This window comes from Chiloscyllium plagiosum, chromosome 12 (assembly GCF_004010195.1).
Source record: "Chiloscyllium plagiosum isolate BGI_BamShark_2017 chromosome 12, ASM401019v2, whole genome shotgun sequence".
In the NCBI taxonomy this organism is placed as follows: domain Eukaryota; kingdom Metazoa; phylum Chordata; class Chondrichthyes; order Orectolobiformes; family Hemiscylliidae; genus Chiloscyllium; species Chiloscyllium plagiosum.
Window position 1 is genome coordinate 83,026,999 of NC_057721.1, and position 23,480 is coordinate 83,050,478.

The 23,480-nt window shown below is 41.7% G+C and overlaps 1 long non-coding RNA gene across 2 annotated transcripts in view; it reads left to right on the forward strand.

Annotated features, from left to right (window-relative positions):
* Positions 1 to 4,918: 4,918 nt before the first annotated feature.
* Positions 4,919 to 23,480, forward strand: part of LOC122555595 — a 57,202-nt gene continuing 38,640 nt past the window's right edge. The window contains exons 1-2 of one of the 2 annotated variants that reach the window (XR_006313318.1): positions 4,919 to 5,994; positions 16,782 to 16,790. This is a non-coding gene — a long non-coding RNA (uncharacterized LOC122555595). The remainder of the gene's footprint in view (positions 5,995 to 16,781; positions 16,791 to 23,480) is intronic. The other variant, XR_006313319.1, reaches the window with a different exon arrangement.

Consider the following 23,480-nt stretch of genomic DNA (forward strand, 5'->3'; position numbering starts at 1 on the left):
TGCGGTCTCTAGAGAAGGAGGCCATCTGGTGTGTTCTATGGTGGAACCGCTCCTCCTGGGAGCAGATACGGGGGAGGCGGAGGAATTGGGAATACGGGATGGCATTTTTGCAGGAGGTAGGGTGGGAAGAGGTGTAATCCAGGTAGGTGTGGGAGTCGGTGGGTTTGTAAAAAATGTCAGTGTGAAGTCGGTCGTCACTAATGGAGATGGAGAGGTCCAGGATGGGGAGGGAGGTGTCAGAGATGGTCCAGGTAAATTTAAGGTCAGGGTGGAATGTGTTGGTGAAGTTGATGAATTGCTCAACCTCCTCGCGGGAGCACGAGGTGGCGCCAATGCAGTCATCAATGTAGCGGAGGAAGAGGTTGGGAGTGGTGCCGGTGTAATTACGGAAGGTCAACTGCTCTACGTAGCCAACAAAGAGACAGGCCTAGCTGGGGCCCATACGTGTGCCCATGGCTACCCCTTTGGTCTGGAGGAAGTGGGAGGATTCAAAGGAGAAATTGTTAAGGGTGAGGACCAGTTCGGCCAAATGAATGAGAGTGTCAGTGGAAGGGTACTGTTGGGGACATCTGGAGAGGACAAAACGGAGAGCTTGGAGGCCCTGGTCATGGCGGATGGAGGTGTAGAGGGATTGGATATCCATGGTGAAGATGAGGCGTTGGTGGCCGGGGAAATGGAAGTCTTGGAGGAGGTGGAGGGCGTGGGTGGTGTCTCGAACGTATGTGGGGAGTTCCTGGACTAGGGGGGATAGGACAGTGTCGAGGTAGGTAGAGTTCAGTGGGGCAGGAGCATGCTGAGACAATGGGTCGTCCAGGGTGGTCAGGCAGGCCAAGTCAAAATGGAGTTGGACCTGGGCAGTAGTAACTCAACAATCAGTTAATTGGGGGTGTACACTCCTTGTGCTTATCCTTCTTTTGAAAATTGCATCACTTTCTGGAGATTACCTCTGGGGATGAAATTTTCAAATCACATGGGTTGGATTTTCAAGTGCTGTCAAAGATGTGTACACCCCATGGTAATGGAGAAATTTGGAAATAAAATAGGTCTCTATCTTTTTCTCATCCCAAGTATGCTGTGTTCACATATCTGCCTTCAAATGATTCTACAAACAGTCATTGAGTTATCCTAGTGCAGTGAAATCTTGCAAATCAGAAGGGGGTAGGTAACTTCTTTGAATTGCATAGGTGCTCCTACAGTATGGTTTAGTAACCGCTTGGGTTTTGCCATTCTTTTGGAGTCTTCCAGAAGACAAGGGGTAACCAGATATTCTGCAATCAACCTACTGTCAGTATTGCTCTATGAACAAGTGTGTAAAATTAAACAAAGAAATGCAGATAACAGAAAACAGAAATTGCTGGAGAAACTCAACAGGTCTTACAGCATCTGTGGAGAGAAAACAGTTAAAGTTTTGAGTTCAGTGACCCATCTTCAGAAGTATGTAAAATTGCCTGTTGATTTCCTCTCACCTCATTGTGAAAGGACATTACTTTTCTTGAACACATGTCATTATTAAAATCTGAGGTTGGAAATTCATTATATGCATTGAGTGTATGAACCCATACTGTTTTAAAAAACATACCATCCATAAACCAAGGTATTGTTCTATGGCATTACTAAGCATAAATCTTGCTAAAGTGCTGAATGCAAATAGAAATATAGTAGAAAAATACAACAAACTTCTTGGAATCTTCAAAAGGTGAACACGTTATGAGTAGTTTCTTTGAACCAAAAGATTTGCCTTATCTAGTTGTAGTTTTTGTAGCAGTAATCATAATAGTGAACTGCTCAAGGGCAGATCCTCTGCTCATTTCTCTTCACCTTAAGCCTGGCAATTTCATTTTCATTTTCTCATTAGAACTTAATTTTCAATTTCAAGTTGTCTAACATCATCATTTTATTTCTTCTTTTTGGTCTACATCCCTTTAATCTTCTTTCTGTCATCTCCTGCAGCAAGTTATCATGTCTTAAAATATGATCAAACTAATTTTTGTTGTGAATATCATAAAGAAAAGGAAACAGTCTTTCTTCTTCCACTATCCTGAGAACTTTTTGACTGCTCGCGTTCTCTCTAACGGACTTGCTAAGCCCTTCTCCGGAACAGCAATAGCAAAGAATGTATTTTCCAAATTTGAACTATTCCTCAGCATATTAATAAGAAGCTGAAACCTGGATTACAAGAAGAGCAGGAGAGTGGTGATGTCCCGTGGTAAAGATTCAAAAGGCACAATATTCTAAACTTTTTTAAAAAACTGAACAGCAAAGACAACTCTGTAGTGGTGCCATGTGGTGAAATATGAAGTTTCTGGCTGGTGGCCAATTTGTGTTCTTTAATGCAAGGAAGGCAAATGGTATTTTAGCATTCATGTCAAAGGGAATGGAGTATAAAATAGGGTCATATTTACTACAATTACACAAGGCACTATTCAAATTAAGCGAAAATACTGTCAACAGTTTGAGCCAGTTATCTAAAAAATGATATATTTGCATTGATGACAGTTCACAGAAGATTCACTCAGCTGACAACAGACAATGGAGGGAACTATCTGAAAAGGACAGGTTGAGTAGGTTGGACTTGTACTCATTTTAGTTTAAATGAATGAGAGGAAACTTTATTGAAATGTAAAAGATTCTTAGGGTACTTGATACAAAGACATTGATCCTCTTATGGGAGTGTGTAGGACCAAAGGGCATAATCCCAGAAAATGGGGTCACCCATTTAAGGTAGAGATGAGGATGAATTTCTTCTGTCAGAGGATACTGAACCTCTGGAATCCTTTACCGCAGAGGGCTGTCAAGGTTGGTCATTAAGTATGCTGAAGGCTGAGATGTACAGATCGAAAATCAATAAGGCAATTAAGGATTATAGGGGAAAGGCAGGAAAGTGTACTCGAGGGTTAACAAACAGATCAACCAGGATCTCACTGAAAGGCAGATTAGACTGGATGGGCTGAATGGTCTACTTCTGCCCCTATGTCTTCTGGTCTTATCTGCATGATGAACTGCAAAAACAGAAAGCTCCTTTAGACAGCACATTCCAACCCATGAACTCTACCACCAAGAAGGATAAGGGGAACAGATACATGTGCAAATTCCCCTTCAAGGCACTCACCATCCATACTTGGAATTCCATTGTCGTTCCTTCATTGTTGCTGGGTAGAATTCCTGGAACTGCACCATGATTATTCTACACCTCAAGGACTGCACCAGTGTGAGAAGGCCTTTCCTTTTAGGTCAAGGTGCAACACAGTCTTTCTCAGGCAATTAGGGAGGGTCAATAGATGCTGGAAACCAGTTTCTGGATTAGCGGTGCTGGAAGAGCACAGCAGTTCAGGCAGCATCCAAGGAGCAGCGAAATCGACGTTTCGGGCAAAAGCCCTTCATCCGGAATAAAGCTTTATTCCTGATGAAGGGCTTTTGCCCGAAACGTCGATTTCCCTGCCCCTTGGATGCTGCCTGAACTGCTGTGCTCTTCCAGCACCACTAATCCAGAACCAATAGATGCTGAACCATATCCAAGGAAATTTAAAAAATCCTGTCATTTAGCCAACGACCAATTCATGCTGCCACTGTCCTTTAAATTCAATGGGCTTTAATGTTGTTTGCAAGCTTGTTATTATTGGAATGCTTGCGGGAAAACATAAAACACGCAGGAAACTTTTAACTTTCATTATTATTGACTGAGGGAGCATAATTTGCTGATTTAGGGCAAGATAAATGCTTTGTTTTGATGATCACAAAATTTAGACTCCCATTTCTGCTTGTCTTACTTTGCCGCTTAAAAGCTCAAGGGCTGAAAACAGATTTTAAACAATGGAATGACAGCTACCTCCAGTAGTGGGCAGAGTCTCAAAGCAGGGCCTCATCTGAAACGATTTTTTTTAGATGCAATGGTGAGCAAACCAGTTATTTCACAACCCTCTTATTTTCAATGACACTGTTGATGCGCGTCTCATCGTAATACAATACACTACAATGATGGTCATTCTGGTGCCCTTGGAGCAACATTACAACTACTACCTCGTCTAAAGCTGTCATGATTTGTACACTTCTCGTCTTCGAAAAAGCGCCATAAGCCACATCTCGACCTGCAGTTGACAGGTTATTAATATATCAGAACACTGTCAGGGTTATGTTATCGCTTACATGTTGTACATTTCAACGATTCTATAGGGTTGATGTAAATAATCTCTATTATAGCAGTGATTTAGTGCTTTGAAAACACAATTATGTCGTTACGTTGTACAGTTATGCACAGACAACTTTAAAAGCTTCGTCCTTGGCAGGCTTTTGAACCCAGGCTATATTTTTTCAGCACCCCAAGTGGAAATAAACAGCCTCCTGATCGCCCGCTTTTAAAAATAATCAATGTTTTGCTGGCGAGTTTAGTTTAGCGCTAATTCCCGGCTTTGTATTCTCAGCAGCTTCTGTAGGGCATTCCGCCGCCGCCTCCACGAAACTACCTGACAGTACGTGGTTAGGATGACTTGTTCATGTTCAGAATATTACACTGCTTTAATTTCGCACCGTCCGAAAGGGCATTAGCAACGCAAGCTTAATAAGAATCAAATACATTTTTTGATCCTGAAAAATATATATTTTAATAATTGGCAAGAATTTAGGGGTTGGAGGAATGGGGGATTGCAAACAAAACTAAAGCGACAGTTTATTTAAACTTGTTATGAAAGAAGGTAGGTAGAGGAATTGCACAGCTCCTTACTTCTACTGACGCGGGGGTCACTCCTGGCCGGACTCCACGCCAACTTAGACCTTGATCGGAACTTCACCCCCACCACAACTACCCCTTAAAAAAAGTGGTCTCTGTACCGCCCCCTCCAGGCGGCACCTCGCACCTATTGGCTCCCCGAAGCCGCGCCGGTAGTTCGATTGGTTAACCTCTCTGACAATCACAACCCCGCATCCCACCTCCAACCCGTGGTCTGGTAAGCGCCCTCACTCTCTCCCCTGTCAGCCCACACCACGAGAAACCAACCCATCCCCCAAAACAGCCTGACCCTCCAACTGCACCACTTTTAAATACTCCCTAAAGGTGGTGCGACACCCCAATCCTACCATAAACGGCAGCGGCAAACATAGATAGCAGCGAAGATTCAGGAAGATGGTCCCACAGGCTAATTTGTATGCGGGAACATCAATTGCTTCGATTAAAAAAAAACAACCTGGTGTGCATATACATGTGACAACTTAAAACACCGTGCGAGCATTCTTATCACTTATTTATACTCCCCGTGAAAAATTAAAATTATCACAAGAATGCCATTCCTTTCACGGGGCGCTTTTAAAATTTGATTTCTTAATGGTTGATATCGCGTATCAATCCAGCAGGTTCGGGAGCCTTCGGCCCCGCCTCCTCATTTTGCTCCACCCATCCTGTCACCGATTGGCTGCGATGTGAGGGATGGGACGCACGATTGGTGTAGTGTGGTGTCGATCAGGAGCCGGAGCCCCACCCTCCTCTCAGACGCCGCTCTCTCTGCAGGTTTGGTTGAGCGGTGCGGAGCCGGGCTGTCAGCGCGTTCGAGACTCTGGGCCGTGCATTTGCAGTAGCAGCAACGGCAGCAGCGCGAGTGACACAACAGCGCGAGAACCCAACGGTCGGATTAACGAACCGGGCGGGCGCTGAGGTAAAACAATCATCAGGGAATTTTAAAGAAAACCTCTAAAACTGAGGGGAGAGAGAGAGATATATAAAAGCAACTGTTTTTGAATAAATTGTTCGAGATACATGTTCGGCGTCAAAATTGAAATACATGATCATAAATATTGAGAGGTGAAAATACATTCCCCTCGCCTCAGCCCCCATCATCATCACCACCTCTGGATATCGGCAGCTTCGTTGATGTGAGGAGGGAAAAAAAAAGAGGAAAGTAAAACGAGAAAGAAATACAAATAAAAGGAGAGGAATCATGCTCACCAAACAGAATATGTCCCTTTTCTGCTTGTACAGCTTCTGTGGATTTCTTCTTCAACTCCAAGGTAGGAATAAACTTTATTTTTATCCTCTTCCCTTGGAATATAAAAAAAAATTCGGATATTTTTGATTGCAAATTTTAAAGATTTGCTTTTGTTTACGCTACTGTTATTCTTTTCCACTAATTCCTTTGGATCCTTGATGCTAACTGGCTTTTTGGGAGACGATCTTCTTCCTGAATATTTAGATCTTTATTTGGGAAAGGGTCATTATAACATTTTGAGAAAACTTGAGATTGGAAAAGATATCATTTGTTAAATTAGGTATGTATACGTGTGTATATATATTTGTTATATACACGCATGACATTTTGTATTACTGACTGGTGAACACAAATCTAGGAAATTATATGAGAATGTGTTAAATCTTGTACATTGTGCATCGGTGTCTGTTAACTATAGAAGCTGATTTTCTTATTAGTTAAAGGTGATTTTATTTTTGGCGTTGTTTACGGCAATAAATTAGGAAGAACAGGTACGGTTTATATTGCAAAGGAATGTATATATATGTATATTTTTCGATCTGATTTGAAGAGCTCAGCCTTTTTGCCAGTTACTCTGTACGTATATGTACGTACATGAATGTTAGGTACTTGCAGTGGTCTGCATCTTGGTGTCGTCTTAGTTCAACGTTTTATTTAAGGTTTTGAGGATTTCAAATTCTTGTCACAGCCATAAATGTGGTATAATGTGATGATATTGGTCATTTTATGTATTAAATTCCATAATGCAGTCATAATTACACATTCATCATCCAATGTTGCTGCTAGTTGTTAATGATTTGTTAATATTAAGTTGTTTAAAAAAACTTGTTTTGTAGTTGCTTGTTATGGATATATAGCCACTGATCAAATGAAAAAAAATTAAAATGATTAAGTTTATTCTCAGATGGTCAAAACAATGTTATGATTGCACATTTTACATTGGGAAACAGAGTCTCTTTAATAAGTATATTGTGAACAAAATCTATATTTACACGATAGAAAGTCTGTTTTAAAAATGGCATTTCAATTCATTTTTAAGCAAATGTTTGGATACTTGCTGAAATTAAATATCTTGTTCTTATTCACAAAGCAACTTACTTGTACTATGTATCAATAAAGTCCTCATTTTGTACAGCAGGTGGAGGTGTTGGTATCTAAATAACTGCTAAATATATTAGTCTCAGCAGGTTGTAAAATCACTTGTTAAAAGAGTTACTATTTTTACGTGTATACATGAAATTGTACAAATTTTCTGCTATTGGATTGGTAGTTAACATCTTTCATGAGAACAGTGGATGTTTCGCAGAATCTTTTGTAATCGGGATAATAAATTGGAGGAGTAATGTTAATTAAAACAGTATTATGTTCATCAGACAGATTCTTTCACATAAAAAACTTCAAAACTTAACTTGGCTAACATAGTACAAATATAATATTTTGATATTGCCCCTCAAGTCTATTTTGAACATTCATTTGATCATTCAAAAGATTGTGGAGGTGTGATTCAACAAATATGAACAATGAGATGAATCTGTCAAACCTGACTTCAACTCTTTCTTGTCCAGACAACAAAAAGAAAGCATTAAAGCATGTGTATTGGAGAACTTTGGTTAATTCATATAATAAATAGTGGGAACAATCTTGTTGTTATATTTCCAATTCAAGCACACATGTAAGTTTTGCACAGCTTGTTGAATGCAAGCAAATTGCTCTCTCATCATTTGTGACAAATTTGAAATCCCAGTGTCAGAAGACCATCCCGTACTGCACTATGGTGACATTTCTGAATTTCTTTTCTGTACACCTGCCATCTTTGTGGATTGTCTTGTTAATGCTGTCTATTATTCCAATCACAACACTCCTACTTTGTGAGGCCACTTTGTTCATTCTATAAAGAGTGCCACGGAACACAGTGGAGGCCAGGACGTTAAATGCCTTCAAGGCAGAGATTGATAAATTCTTGATCTCGCAAGGAATTAAGGACAATGGGGAGAGTGTGGGTAACTGGAGTTGAAATGCCCATCCGCCATGATTAAATGGGGAGTGGACTCGATAGGCCGAATGGCCTTACTTCCACTCCTATGTCTTATGGTCCAACTTGGACCAGTAACCAAAATATTATCTTATTGCTTACTTAAGTTATACCTTACTTGGGGGTCAGTACAGTATCTAATTTATCTTGCAGAAAGCATTTGCAAGCTTTATAAATATTCTTCAAACCTCTCGCATTTAAATTTTAGAAAACTTCTTTTAAAAGTGTGCACTTCGTATTCAGTAACAATGTACGGGTGATTTGGAAGTAAGGGAATGGGTATAAAATATAATTCAAATAGTCCATCACGAGGAGAGGGGAGATTACATTCTTTACCAATTAGACTTGTTGGGTAAAAATGTCTATTTTGGTACTGTTAACTCAGTGTTGGTCATCAGGCACATCCTTGCCCATTTTGCAAGTAGATTTGATGTATCTTCTTATGGAACTATTTTGTTTTTGTTCTCATTCATGTCAAGAATTTCAAAGCTTTTTATTCCTACAACTTTTCTCCTTTGTCTCTCCTAAATTTGTTACTCATTTCAGGGAATGGTTATATTCTTTAAAACTTATTGAGGAAATAAGTATCTTACAAATGGATGTAGATAGGCTAGGAGAGTGGGCCCAATGTGGCAGGTGGAGTTTAATGTGGATAAGTGTGAAGTCACAAATTTTGGTTGGAACAATGGGAAGGTGACCTGTTATCTAAATGGGGAAAGACTTTGGGATGCTCTGGTGCAGAGGTGCCTAGGTGTCCTTGTTCATGAGTCACAGAAAACTAGCATGCAGGGACATCGGAAAGCGAATTGAATGTTGGCCTCTATGGCTAAAGGAATAGAATATAAAGGTAAGAAAGTATTGTTGCAACTATTCAAGGCATTGGTGAGACCACACCTGGAGTATTGCGCACAGTTTTGGTCCTCTTATTTGAGGAAAGATGTAAAGGCACTGGAGGCAGTTCAAAGGAGGTTCAGTAGATTGATCCCAGAGATGAGGGGTTGTCGTATGAAGAAAGATTGAACAGTTTAGGCCTGTACTCTCTGGAATTTAAAAGAATGAGGGGAGATCAAATTGAGGTAGTCAAGATGATAAAAGAATGGATAAAATATATGTGGAACAGATGCTTCCGCTTGTGGGGCATTCTAGGACAAGAGGATCTTAGGATAAGGGGTAACCAATTTAAAACAGAGTTGATCTGTGGAATTCGCGACCCAAAAGTGTGGTGGATGAATGTAGGTTTGCTTGCTGAGCTGAAAGGTTCATTTCCAGATGTTTCATTACCTTAGTAGGTAATATCTCCAGTGGGTTTGTGGGCTACCATGATGCCAAAGGGTCTGAGTAGTCTGGCAATCGTTGCTGAGATGTCTTTGATGTAGAGGAGAGTGGTTAGGGTTTCTGGATATGTTTTGTCTGCTTGTTTGGGTTTGTTGCTGAGAGATCAGTGGTCTGTGTTCATTTGTTCATTGGCATCATGGTAGCCCACAAACCCACCAACACACTAAAACAGCAGCGAATAAACATATAAACAGAAAGCAGGAAGTTTCAGCATTGCTTTGCCTAAGGCCCACTGAAGATTCCCTGAGCCATGATTGAATGGCGGAGCAGACTTGATGGGCTGAATGGTTTATTTCCGCCCCTATATCTTATGAACCTATTGTCCTGGCTCAAACATAAATGGATATTGACAGGTTGTTCAGTAGTTATATTTTTACAATGGGGAAGGCGATCTCCTTTCCTAACCTGGTCTGGCCTACTGGTGATTCCAGATCCACAACAATGTGGTTAACTCTTAACTGCCCCCTGAAACAGTCTAGATACCCAAGTTAAGAGTAACTAGGAATGGGCAACAAATACACCTTACCAATGGTGTCCATATTTGAACCAAGCAGTCAAAACAAGCACTAGGCATTTGTTTCCAACTGGAGTAGCTGGATAGCAATCAGGAATGAGCAAGCAGGAAATATGGCTAGCATCCACAATTGCCTGATCTAATGCTGTTAATGGCATTCTGAGTAAAATCAGCAAATTCATTTGAAGTAAGGATGGAACCTCGGATTGTCTGGTCCGAACACCAGATAGGTGACTCAATTTTGCATTTGTGCAGTAGTTTGCAGTCATTAAAATTGGTAATAATGTGCTAAGTAGACTGTTTAATTTTATTGAGAACAAAGTTGAAGTTCAGTGCATTGATATGGAAAGTCAATAAAGTAATTTTGATTGCTCTACAAAAAGGTAATATGAACATGATGGGTTGATAGTTTCCTTCTGTGATGCTAACTTCTGGTGAAATGTCCACATCCATGTTTGTTACTATTCATCAGCATCCTATCTGAAGTAGACATATACATACTGTGTGTATTGGTCAGAATTTTGCGGTGAGTAAATCACATCCAGACTCCCCAGAGTCTGACCACCAGCTGCAAGGAGTTTGGTGGAATAATCTCCACGCCTAGGTGATTGGAGTTCCCAAAGCACTGTAGAAGTGTGACATCATCGAAGACAAAAGAGCCTGTTTGATCCATACCCATCACCACCTTAAACATTCACACCCTCCAACAACATCGCTCAGTGGTAGCAAAGTGTACTACATGCAAGATGCCTGCAGCAGCTTGCCAAGATATCTCCAATAATGCCTTCAACAAGTGTGAGTTTTATGACCTAGAAGGAAAAGGTCTACAGGCTCATTGGGACACAACCACTTGCAAGATCCTCTCCAAGCCACATAGTCATCCTGAATTGGAACTAAACCACCGTTCCCATACAGCCACTGGGTAAGAAACCTGGAACTCTGATCACTGACTAGTCTCTATGTAGCTCCCTGACCGACTTACCATTAATCTCAGACTGGTGACCTTGGACCTGCAGAACCAAGTGTGGCCTACCCCCTGGTCTGCAGTGATAGGGAACCCCTTACACGAACTGACCCGAGATGCTAACTGACCATATCCAAGCCGTTGGACTGAGATGGGATGCTGCCTTTGACTGACTGTGGGTGACATCTCTGATAATTGACAGACACCCTTAGTATGACTGAGGACTATGTTTAGACTTTGAAACATTGCATGTGTTCCGGCCATATTTGCTACCAAAACTGTTAGCATATGCTGTAGCTGCGACATTGATGTAGAACAGTGCTATAGAGCAGCATGTCCACCTTCTTGACTGATTGTTGCTGACAACCATGACAAGCTGCCTGGCTTTGTGTCTGCATTGAACAGCATGGCAACACAGAACTACTGTGAGCTGTAAGTTCTGAAAGAAGCGGCAGAGAGCAGAAAGGCAAATAAGATATGCTGTGAGCATTCTGGTGAGCGTAAAATTGGTAAGCATTAAGAAAGTAAGTGAAGAGTCCTGATATGCACCCTGCTTCAGAGCAGGAGATAAGTGCCTGTCCCTGTGCGCATTGTGACCTGGCAGCAGCAGAGTAATATAAGGAATAAAAACAGAAATTGCTGGAAAAGCACAGCATGTCTGACAGCATCTGTGGAGAGAAATCAGAGTTACTGTTTTGGGTCGAGTGATCCTTTCCCAGAACTGGTGTGTTCTGCTGGGCTCTTCCAGCAAATTCTGCTTTTATTTATGACTTATAGCATCCGCAATTCTTTTGTTTTTTATTTAGGATAATGTAAGGTATTGGTGAGCTTCAAAGTGCAGCAGTAAAGTTGCAAACTGTATTTCAAGTGAGTTGACGATATGCCATGATAACATGGTAAGGCTGGTGTGTGTCTGTGGAAAGGTTGTGTCGGCAGTTGCTATCTATGGAACGTGCTGTGAGAGGGAGTGTTGGCCAAGATTTGGATTTGGATTTTCAGAAAGTTTTGATAAAGTCTTACATAAGAGGTCACTGTACAAAGTCAAAGAACATGGGTTGATGGGTAATATACTGACATGCATCTAGAATTGGTTAGTAAGCAGGAATTAGACAATGGGAATAACTTGGTCAATTTTTGGAGTGGAAGAGAGTGAGGAGTAGGGACTGCACTTGTCACCTTGGTTCCAGTTATTCACAATATATACCAATGGTTTGGATGAGGGAATTGAGGTAATATTTCCAGATTTGCTGATAACGCAAAACTTGGTGGGTATTATGAGGAGGATTTGAAGAAACTTTAACTTTGGACAAATTGATTTAAGCTGTAAAAACATAGCAGATGCCATGTGGATAGTGTAAATAATTACGAAGTTATCTAGTTTGCTAGGAAAAACAATGGCAAGAACTATTTCAATGGTGATAGATTGGTAAGTGTGATGTATAAAGGGATCCGAGTATCCACATATTCTAGTCATTGAAAGCAAGCGTGCTGGTGCAACAAGCAGTTCAGAACACACCGAGAGACAGAGAGGAGGGGTATATAAAGAAAAAAGGTAAATGATATGTTGATCTTCATTGTAAGAGAGTTTGCAAGAGTTCAGGAGCAAGGACCTCTTATTTCAGCATCAAGGGACCTTGGTAAGACCACACTGGAATTATGTATGCAGTTTTGGTCTCCTTACTGAAGAAAAGTTAGAGTTGTCACTGAGGGCTTGCAGTGAAGATTCACCTGACTGATTCCTGGGGTGGCTGATTTGTTGGACAGGAGAGATTGGGTTGACAGGGCCTGTATTCACTGAGTTTAGAATGACTGAAACATATAAAATTATGAAAAGCTTGGACAGAGTGGATGCAGGCACAATTTTTCCCTTGTTGAGGATGTCCTGAATGAGCGGTCACGGTTTCAGGATATGTAGTAAGCTATTCCAGAAATTTCTTTACTTTAAAGGGTGGTGAAGCTGTGGAATTCTCTGTCACACAAGGCTGGAAACAAAATTGCAGAGTATATTTAAGAAAGAACTAGATTTTTAGAGGTATAGGCATCAAGGGGTGTGGGGAGAAAACAATAATATGGCATTCAAATTGAAGATCAGCCATGATCATGTTGAATGTCAGAAGAACGGGCTTAATTTTCTAAGATCAAGGCCTAGAAGATCAAGCAGCGATCTGGAGCCACCATGTATCCGCTCTGACTTTCATGTCTGGAAAGGTATTCATCTAGTTTTTCTCTTCTGCATGGGAGAATAGCAAACTGCATATAAATGAGGTACAATTGATACTGATGAGATGTGAATACAGACACTTAGACCTCTCACCACTCACTAGCAAGATACTCAAATTGTCCTTCAAACCTTGAGTTGCAAAATAGAAATCTTTTTTTCTCAATAAATCATACCAATAGACAAATCTCCAGCGCCATATGAAATGTATTCCAGGATGTTGAGTGAGGCAAGGGAGGAAGTAACAGGGATGATGGCAACAATTTCCAGTAGCTCTCTTGCCACAGAAGAGGTATGACAGGACTGGAGGACAGCCAATGAGGTACTATTTATTCAGGATGCGATAGAGGAATAAAGCAGAAATCTATGGACCAGTCAGTCAAATTTAGTCCTGGAGAAACTATTGGAAGCAATTCTGAGGGACAGATTAATCTGCATTTAGAGAAGCAAGGATTAATCAAGAACAGTCAACATGGTTTTGATAAGGGGCGGTCATGTCTGATTAGCTTGATTGAAATGTTTGAAGAGGCGACCAGGTGTGCAGATGAGGTCACTGCAGTTAATGTAGTTGACTTGGACTTCAGCAGGTCCGCATGAGAAACTGATAGTGAAGGTAAGAACCATGGGATGCAAAGAACTTTGGCTAATTGGATCCAGAATCGACTGCGTTGAAGAAGCAGAGGTTGGTGATTGAGGGATGTTTTTTGCTACTGGAAAGCTGTGCTCTTATGGGGTCTGGAGGGATTGCTGTTAGCTTCTTGTTGCTTGTGGTACATATAAATGATTTAGAGTGGAAGATGGGAGGGTTGATCAGTAAGTTTTTAGATGATACGAAAGTTGGTTGGTGCGAAGTAGTGAGCAGGATAGCCTTAGATTACAGGAGGACATGGATAGGGTAGTCACATGGGTTGATCAGTGGCAAACAGAATTCAATCTGGAGAAGTGTGAGATGCTCCTCTTGGGTCCTAGGCTTAACCATTTTCAGCTTTCTCATCAATGAACCACTCCTCATCATAAGGTCAGAAATGGGGATGCAGGCCAATGGTTGCATAGGAATAAATAATGAACAACAGAATATTAGAAAGCACCAAGGACTAGAGGGACCTTGGTGTGCATGTCCACTGGTCCTTTAAGGTAACCAGACCGGTAAATGAATTGATTAAGAAAGGATATGGTGTACTTGCCTTTATTAGCTGAGGCATACAGTTTTAGAACAGGGAGGTTGTGTTGGAACTGAATAAAACATGGTATAGACCACAGCTAGGGTATTGTGTGCAGTTCTGGAATTCATATTATAGGAGAGATGTGATAATAAAGAAGAGGTTGCGGAGGAGGTTTGCCAGGACGATTCCATGATTGGACAGTTTTACTTATGAAGCCATAATTTGGAGGTGCTAGTGTTGGACTGGGGTGGACAAAGTAAGAAGTCACATGACATCAGGTTACAGTCCAACAGATTTATTTGAAATCACAAGCTTTTGGAGTACTGCTCCTTTGTCAGGTGAAGTCATGAAGGAGCATTTCCCCTTGGCTGAGGCAGTAATGACCAGGGGCTGGAGGTTTGGAGAGGATATGAGGAAAATATTTCAGCCAGAGTGTGATAGGAATGAACCTCAATGACTGTAAGGGTGGGAGAGACTGCAGCCCTTAATATTTAAGAAGTATTTAGATGTTAACGTGTGATGCCAGGTCTCTGGACTAGACAGAACTGAGTTGAGAGTGACAGCCCTTGACATAAGGGTCACGTTTGATTAAATGTAGCATCAAGGATCGTGAGCAAAACTGGAATCCGTGAGTATCAGGAGCAAACTCTGCTGGTTGGAATGACACCTGGCTCACAAGATTGTTATCTTTGTTGGAAGGCAGTCATCTCCGCTCCAGGTGATCTCAGTAGGAGGTCCTCAGGGTAAGGTCCTAGGCTTAACCATTTTCAGCTTTTTCATCAATGAACTACTCTTCATCATAAGGTCAGAAATGGGGATGCAGGCCAATGGTTGCACAATGTTCAGCACCATTCACGCCAACTCAGATACTGAAGTAGTCCATGTTGAAATGGAACAAGACCTGGCCCATATCCAGGCTTGGACTGACAAGTGACTAGTAAAATTAGCACCACACAAATGTCAAGCAATGACCGTGACCAACAAGAGATGATTTAACAACCACCCTTGACACTTAGTGGTTTTACCATCACTATCAACTTTGTGGGGTTACCATTGACCAGAAACTCAACTAAACTTGACATATGAACATAGTGGCTAAAACAGCAGGTCAGCGGCTCGGAATATTGTGGTGAGTAACTCATCTCCTGATTCTCCAAAGTCTATATGCCATCTACAGGACACAAGTCAGGAGTGTGACACATTACTCCCCACTCACCTGGATGGGGGCAACTCCAACAACACTCAAGTTTGAAACCATCCAGGACAAAGCAGTCCACTTGGTTGGCACCACATCCACAAACATCCACTCTCTCCATCACCAACACTTAGTAGCAGCTCTGTTTATTATCTATAGGATGCACTGCAGAAATTCAACAAAGGTCCTGAGAGAGCACCCTGCAAAACCCATGTACACTTCCATCTAAAGACATAGGAACACCAAGTTCTCCTCTAAGCCATTCACCATTCTGACTTGAAAATACATTGCTGTTTCTTCACTTCACTGCAGGATCAAAATCCTGGAATTCCCTCCCTAAAGGCATTGTGGGTAAACCTACAACAGGTGGCGACTGCAACAGTTCAAGAAGGCAGCTCCTCACCACCTTCTGAAGGGCAATTAGGGATGGGCAATAAGTGCTGGCCAAATAGTGAAAAATATTTTTAAAAGTGCTAGGAAATGGCTTTACAACAGTTTTGTGCTGTAGACTGTAAGCTAAGATACGTACTCGCGGCAAGAGAAAGAAAGAACCAGGAGCAGTAGAGCAGCGAAAACATGAAGGGAGCTTAAAGAAGAAAAACAATTTAAAATAATGTAAATTGAATCCAGTTTTCTTCAGTTTCTTATACTTTGTTTAGTTTAAAGGATTCTGGGTCATCCAAGATGGAGGAAAGGAAAAAGTTGTGGCTGTAAGACCTGCTCCTTTTTTTGTGGTATTTTCAATGTTGGAGCTGATTTCCTTGAATTCCAGGAGCAGTAATTACTATTTTATAAGCTATTGCATTGTTTTGGAATTCTGGGGGAAATAAAGGTGAAAACAACAGCACTTTAAAAAGGAGGAAGAGAGACAAGGCAGTGAGCACATGGTCAGTGAATCAAATGAGAAAGAAACCTACACTGCTGTCTGACACAGCAGTGAATCTGCACAGCTACTGCCATTGTTGTTTGAGTTCAAGTATTTCTGGACATTGGAGTGCATCTAAGAAAAATTAACAAACAGTGACATTCACAGCTGACCTTGGAGGAACCTGTGTGGGGGAGCTCACAGCATGGGAGCAGCTAAGCGCATTGCTTTTAAGTGTAACCATGCTGTTTTGTTGTAAATCTACAATAATGAGTAGAATGGGTTCTTTTATGATCATATGTTTCATAGGGATCTGTCTCTTGATTAAATTTTAAACATATAAAACACAAGTACTCAGTTAGTCTGGACTAGTGTTTTTTTGAGCAGTAAGACTGTGCTATTTTCTGGGTCTGTAGATTGTTAAGGTGCAAAGATGGCCTTCAGTAGAGTAATGTGCTCTTCCTGTCGGATGTGGGAGGTAAGGGAGAGTATCCATGTTATTGATGATTATGTCTGCACTAAGTGTTTGCAAGTCCTATCCGTTCGCATGGATCAGTTGGAGCAGCAGTTAGAGATAATGAGGAACTTACAGGAACTGGGGCTGTGATAGGAAGGGAGAAAAACCACAGATACAGTCAGGTAGATGGGCTACCTCCAGGAAAGATAGGAGAGGGAGGTAGGTAGTGCAGGGGTTTCCTGTGGCTATCCTCCTCTCAAACAATTAAGCTATTTTGGAAAATATAAGGGGAGATGGACTCTCAAGAGAATGTAGCATGAACAGCCAAGACTGGCTCTAATGTAATAAGGGGTGCTTCAGGTTCCAAATGATCAATTGTGATAGGGAACTCTGTAGTCAGAGGCACAGACAGATGTTTCTGCGACCGACAACGAGAAATCAGAATAGTGTATTGCTTCCCTGGCGTCAGGATCAAGGATATCTAGGAGAGAGTGCAGAATATTCTCAAAGGATAGAGGGACCAGTAGGAGGTTATTGTAGACCTTGGAGCTAACAACATGGGAAGGGAAAAGGATGAGATTCTGAAGGGACAATATACAAAGTTATCTAGGAGAAAGTTAGGACTGCAGATGCTGGAGATCAGAGCAGAAAATGTGTTGCTGGAAAAGTGCAGCAGGTCAGGCAGCATCCAAGGAGCAGGAGAATCGGCATTTCGGGCATGAGCCCCAACCATGAGTCATTCCTAAAGAAGGGCTCATGCCCAAAACGTCGACTGTCCTGCTCTTTGGATGCTGCCTGACCTGCTGTGCTTTTCCAGCAACACATTTTCAGCAATATACAAAGTTAGGCAGGAATTTAAAAAGAAAGGTCCTCGAGGGTATAATATCTGGATTGCTCCCTGTACTATGAGCTGGTGAGGGTAGGAATAGGAGGGTAGAGCAGAGGAATGCATTCTTGAGGAGCCAGTTCAGGGAAGGAGGGTTCACATTTTTTGGATCATTGCAATCTCATCTGGGATAGAAATGACTGTATAAGAATGACAGATTGCACCTGAATTGGAAGGGACTAATATACTGGCTGGGAGGTTTGCTAGAGCCGCTCGGGAGAATTTAAACTAGTAAGGTGGGGGAGTGGGACTCAGAGAAATAATGAGGAAAGGGATCGGTCTGAGACCGGTATAGCTGGGAAAAGGAACAAGTCAAACAGACAGGGCAGGCAGGAACAAAGCGGAGAACAAGGTAGGACTGATAAGTTAAATTATTTATTTCAGTGCAAGAGGTCTAACAGGGAAGGCTGATGAACTCAGGGCATGGTTGGGGACATGGGACTAGAATATCATAGCAATGTGGCTCAGGGAGGGACAGGACTGGGAGCTTAATGTTCCAGGATACAAATGTTATAGGAAGAATAGAAAGGGGGGCAAAAGAGTAGGGGGAGTTGTGCTTTTGATAAGGGATAATATTACGGCTGTACTTAGTGAGGATATTTTTAGGAATATGTCCATGGAAGTTATTTGGGTGTAACAGAAATAAGAAAGGGATGATCACCTGATTGAGGTTGTACTTTAGATAGACACACACACCCCCTCCCCCCCCAGTAGTCAGCAAGAAATTGAGAAATAAATTTAACAGGAATCTCAATTATCTTTAAGAATAATCGGGTGGTTACAGTAGGGGATTTTAACTTTCTAAACCTAGACTGGGACTGCCATATAGTTAAGGGTTTAGATGGAGAGGAACTTAAGTGTGCACTAGAAAATTTTCTGATTCAGAATGTGGATGTGCCTACTTAGTGCAAAACTTGATCTACTCTTGGGAAATAAGTGACTGAGGTGTCAGTGGGGGAGCACTTTGAGGCCAGTTTTAAAATAGTGATGGAAAAGGATAGACCGGATCTAAAAGTTAAAGTTCTAAATTGGAGGAAAGCCAATTTTGACGGTGTTAGACAAGAACTTCAAAAGTTGATTGGAAGCGGATGTTCGCAGGTAAAACGAGAACACCTCTGGGACACCTGCACCAACCAACCCAACCGCCCCGTGGCTGAACACTTTAACTCCCCTTCCCACTCCGCCAAGAACATGCAGGTCCTTGGCCTCCTCCATCGCCAGACCATGGCAACATGACGTCTGGAGGAAAAGCGCCTCATCTTCCGCCTAGGAACCCTCCAACCACAAGGGATGAATGCAGATTTCTCCAGCTTTCTCATTTCCCCACCCCCCACCTTTTCTCAGTCCCAACCCTCAGACTCAGCACTGCCTTCTTGACCTGCAATCTTCTTCCCGACCTCTCCGCCCCCACCCCCTGTCCGGCCTGTCACCCTCACCTTAACTCCCTTCCACCTATCGTATTCCCAATGCCTCTCCCCCAAGTCCCTCCTCCCTACCTTTTATCTTAGCCTGCTTGGCACACCCTCCTCATTCCTGAAGAAGGGCTTATGCCCGAAACGTCGATTCTCCTGATCCTTTGATGCTGCCTGACCTGCTACGCTTTTCCAGCAACACATTTTTAAGCTCTGATCTCCAGCATCTGCAGTCCTCACTTTCTCCGGGAAGATGACTTAGCAATGAAATTCCATTCAAGGAGCAGATGGTTTCAGTACAGTCAAGGTATATTCTCTTTAGTGCAGAAGATATGACAAACAAATCCAGAGTTCTCAGGATGACAAAGGAAGTAGAAATTAACACCGAAGAAAAGATTAATCTTTGCCAGATATAAGGCATAAAATTCAATTGAGAATCAATAGGAATACCGAAGTATTAATGCGGTGGTGAAAAAAACAGGAAAAGCAAAGAGAAATAATGAAAAAAGACAAGCAGCTAACAGAATGCAATTCCATAATTTTGTATAGTCATATAAATAATATCAGAGTGGTTCAGGAGAAGTAGCCCATCAGAAACTGGAAAATGGATTTACAGATGGAGGCAAGTAACATGGCTGAGGGATTAAATGAATACTTTGCATCTGTCTTTACAGAAGAGGAGGATGCTGCTCAAACCATGTTGACAGAGGAAGAAATCTTGTCACTAGAAGGGATCAAAATTAGTAAGGGAGAACTCTTAAATATATTGTTGGCGCTTAAAGTTAACCAGGTAATGGGACTGGATGAGATGTGTCCAAGGGATTTGAAGTGAAGGTAGAAATTGCAGAGGCACTGCCACAATATTTCAGTCTTCCCTGGACTCCATGGAGGTCCAGAAAACTGAAGAATTGCCAACATCATGGCTTTGATAAAAAAAAAAGGTTATAAGGCTAATCTCAGCAATTACAGACCAGTTAGCTCAATTTCAGTAATTAGGAAAATTTTGGAAACAGTTATTTGGGATTACATCAGTAATCGTGTAGAACAAAGCGGATTGATTAGTAACAGTATGGATTTCTAAAAGGAAAATTATATTTAACTAACTTGTTGAGAGTTTTTTTAAAGAAATAACAGAAAGGGTTGATAAGCATAATGCTTATCACATGGCATACATGGATTTCCAAAAGCCATTTGACGGTATCTCACAACAGACTTGAGCAAAGTTGTATGTCATGGTGAAAAAGGAGCAGTGGCAAAGTGGACACAAAATTGGCATAATAGAGAGAAAGAGTATCGTTAATGGACATTTTTAAGGTTGGTGGAAGATTTGTTTTGGAGTTCTGGGTTGGCATCGGGACCTTTTGGTTTTCATGATATATATTAGTGATCTAGAATCTTGGTGTGCAGGGAACAATTTCTTGGTAACATAAAACTTTGATGGATTGTATGCTGTGAGGAGGACAGGGTAGAACTCCAAAAGGACACTGACAAGTTGATGGATAGGTGGCATAAAGTTCAATGTCAAAGTTCAAAGAGAAGTGTGAAATGAGGCACTTTGGTCAGAAGAGCACTGGAAGACAATATAAATTAGAGGGTACTGTGGCGTAGTGCAGTGTCTTTACCCCTGGACAGGAGGCTTGGTTCAAATCCCATCTCCTGCAGAGGTGTATAATAACATTTCTGAACAGATTGATTACAAAAATAGATTAAATAAAAACATATGAAGAGTACATCTCTAAAGTGGTTGCAGGAGCAGAGGGACCTGAGTATATACACAGATATGCACAGATCATTGAATATATCAAGACAGGTGGAGCGAGCAATAAATAAAACATACTGTTCTTGGCTTTATTAATGGGGCACTGAGTATAAGAGCAATGAGGTGATGTTGAATTTGAACAAAAACCTGTTAGACTTCAGCTGGAATAATGTATACATTTATGGGCACTGCATTATAGGAAAGATTCAATGCATTGGAGAGTGTGCCGAAGTTTTTACTAGAATGGTTCTAGGAATGAGAAATTTCAACTATGAGGATAGATTGAAGAAGTTCGGACTGACTGGAGAGAAAAAGGCTGTAAGATCTAAATGAGGTTTTCAAAATTATGAGTGGGCTAAGTGGAGTAGGTAAGATGAAGCTGTTTGTGCTTGTAAAAGAAACCAGAATGAGAGGGTGTAGATTTAAAATGATTTAAAATGATGTGCAAATGAAGCAAGGGTGATGTGTGGAAACTGGTAGTTATGATATGGAATGCTCTGCTTGGAAATGTAGTAGAGTCAGATTCATTTGAGGCATTTGTTAAGGCTGTGATTATTTTTCTCTCTTTTTCTTGTTTTTGGTTTGGAACTGTGAGTTAGAACATAGAAAAGTACAGCACAGAACAGGCCTTTTGGTCCACAATGTTGTGCCGAGATTTAATCCTAATGTAAAATATAGTAACTTAACCTACGCACCCCTCAACTCACTGCTATCCATGTGCATGTACAGCAATTGCTTAAATGTCCCCAATGACTCTGCTTCCACCACCACAGCTGGCAACGCATTCCATGCATTCACAACTCTCTGCGTAAAGAACCAACCTCTGATGTCTCCGTTATACATTCCTCCTAATATCTTCAAACTGTGACTTCTCGTACCAGTCAATCCTGCCCTGGGGAAAAGTCTCTGGCTATTGACTGTATCTATTCCTCTCACTATTTTGTACACCTCGATCAGGTCTCCTCTCTTCCTCCTCTCCAGAGAGAAAAGTCCAAGCTTATTCAACCTTCCTTCATAAGGCAAGCCCTCCAGTCCAGGCAGCGTCCTGGTAAACCTTCTTTGCACCCTCTCCAAAGCCTCTGTACCTTTCCTATAGTAGAACAACCAGAACTGGACACAATACTCCAAGGTAAAAACAATGACTGCAGATGCTGGAAACCAGATTCTGGATCAATGGTGCTGGAAGAGCGCAGCAATTCAGGCAGCATCGAGGAGCTTCAGCAAAATCGACGTTTCGGGCAAAAGCCCTTCATCAGGAATAAAGGCAGAGAGCCTGAAGCGTGGAGAGATAAGCTAGGGGAGGGTGGGGGTGGGGAGAGAGTGGCATAGAGTACAATGGGTGAGTGGGGGAGGAGATGAAGGTGATAGGTCAGGGAGGAGAGGGTGGAGTGGATAGATGGAAAAGGAGCTAGGCAGGTCGGACAAGTCCGGACAATACTCCGAGTGTGGTCTCACCAGGGACTTGTAGAGCTGCAGCAAAACCTTGCAGCCCTTAAACTTGATCCCCCTGTTAATGAAAGCCAAAACACCATATGCTTTTTGAACAATCCTATCCACTTGGGTGGCAACTTTGAGGGATCTATGCACTTGCACACCCAGATCCCTCTGTTCCTCCACACTGTGAAGAATCCTGTCTTTAATCCTATATTCAGCATTCGAGTTCGACCTTCCAAAATGCATCACTTCGCATTTATCCAGGTTGAACTCCATCTGCCATCTCTCAGCCCAGCTCTGCATCCTGTCTATGTCGCGCTGCAGCCTGCAGTAGCCCTCGTTACTATCGACGACACCTCCAACCTTTTGTGTCATCTGCAAATTTACTAACCCACCCCTCAACCTCCTCATCCAAAACATTTATAAAAACCATGAAGAGCAGAGGCCCAAGAACAGAGCCCTGTGGGACCCCACTCAACACTGACCTCCAGGCAGAATACTTTCCATCTGCAACCACTCTCTGCCTTTTGTCAGCCAGCCAATTCTGAATCCAGATAGCCAAATCTCCCTGCATCCCACACTTCCTGTCTTTATAAATGAGTTGCAGTTGAGAATTGAACTTTGAACGGCAGCTTCTTTATATAAAGCAAAATATTAATGTTTGCAGTTGGGAACTGGCCTGGAAAGATAATGTACGTTAATTATTGCTCAAAGAACAGATGTTGTTTTACTCAGGAACTGGTTGGATATTGAATTGTCAATCATGGAAGTATAATGCTGGCCAGCTAACCCTAGAATGTTGAAAAAAGCAGAGTGAATGGTGATGACTGGGTTTTGGGCAGCAGACATTTTGCTTGAGAAGCTGTCAGACTGGGAAACTGTTTCTTGGTTTAGCTGTCTGTAGCTATTTGGAGAAAATAGGACTGCATATGCTGGAGAGTCAGCATAAAAAATTGTGGCACTGTAATTATTCTCCAGTTGTTGACTTATTGAAAATTCTAAGAACCCCAGACTGTAAGGAATGAGTAAAAGTTTCCAGGTATTGACCAGTGATTCAGAATTCAGGCAAGATGCTCAGTCATACCTGCCTGTAATACAGTCAGGAAAGGATTTAATGAAAGCCGAGTATTTATCAGTGAAGTCGTTATTGAACTGGTAAAATACAATTCTTTTATTTTCTTTTTAATTTATCCTTTAACTGTGTCTGTCTGTCAGTGTGAGAATGGGGTTTATAATATTTACGACTTGGGCCGTAAATATTAACTAGATTATCT